We start from the raw sequence: 1,089 nt of genomic DNA, 5'->3' as shown, positions 1-1,089 counted from the left end.
TAGAGAACTTTCTTGAGGTGTGTCATATGCTTAAGATAAACAGTGTGATGGATGATGCCATCAAATTGAGAGCCTTCCCATTTTCCTTAAAGGGGAGAGGGAAGCAGTGGCTACACTCATTACCTAGAGCATCAATTACCACATGGGAGGAGATGGTAGAAGCTTTTCTTGCTCGTTATTTCCCCCTCCCAAAAAATCTACAAAGCTTAGGAATTAGATCTCATCCTTTGTATAGTCAAAATTGGAGTCTCTATTTGAGATGTGGGAAAGGTTCAAGGAGCTCCTTTGAAAGTGCCCGCAGCACGGATTCCCAGAGTGGATGATTGTTTAGACCTTTTACAACGGGTTGAATCCGAGCACAAGGCAACTCTTGGATGTGGCTGCAGGAGGTACCTTATGTAGCAACACCCCCGGTGAGGCCCATCAACTACTGCCAATGGAATGCTAGGGAGAAGAAGAAGGTGGCCAGGCTTCATGAGATAGATGTAGTAACTTCATTGGCAGCTCAAGTAGAATCATTGAGTAAGAAGTTAGTTGTTCTAACTTCGAATAGAGTGATGGCTGTGACTACTTGCACTGTGTGTACTGGAGGACATGCTCCCTTTGATTGCCCGATCTCCATTGGTGATGCATCTTCGGTTGAGAATGTTGATTTTGTGGGTAATGCGATGAGGAATTTAGGGAATCCATATAACAACACCTATAATCCGGGTTGGAAGAATCATCCCAATTTCTTGTGGAGTAACCAAGGTGCACAAAAGGCCATGGGGCCACCGGGTTTCCAATAACAACAAGCCCGAAACATGGAGAATCAAGTTTCCGGTTTGGAGATCTGAATGACCATTTTGGAGAAGGCCTTGACTAGATTTGTGCAATCATCGTATACAAGGTTTCAATCAGTTGAGGCTACACTTCATAACCACACCGCTTCTTTGTACAACCTTGAGAATCATGTGGGGCAAATTGTGAAGTCTCTATCGGAGAGATCACAAGGAAGCTTGCCAAGCAATACCAAGACAAATCCTAGAGAGCATGTGAAGATGACCACTTTGAGAAGTGGCACAGGTGTGTGGAAATTCCACACGCCCA

General features: G+C 44.6%; 1 non-coding gene across 1 annotated transcript; it reads right to left on the bottom strand.

The window, feature by feature from the left end:
• Positions 1 to 202: 202 nt before the first annotated feature.
• On the bottom strand, positions 203 to 309 carry LOC120264070. The gene has a single exon (XR_005537250.1). It is a non-coding gene; the product is annotated as a small nucleolar RNA R71 (small nucleolar RNA).
• Positions 310 to 1,089: the final 780 nt, after the last annotated feature.

This window comes from Dioscorea cayenensis, chromosome 6 (assembly GCF_009730915.1).
Source record: "Dioscorea cayenensis subsp. rotundata cultivar TDr96_F1 chromosome 6, TDr96_F1_v2_PseudoChromosome.rev07_lg8_w22 25.fasta, whole genome shotgun sequence".
Classification (NCBI taxonomy): Eukaryota; Viridiplantae; Streptophyta; class Magnoliopsida; order Dioscoreales; family Dioscoreaceae; genus Dioscorea; species Dioscorea cayenensis.
Note: the sequence above shows the minus strand (reverse complement) of the source record. Positions and strands in the feature narration are given on the sequence as shown.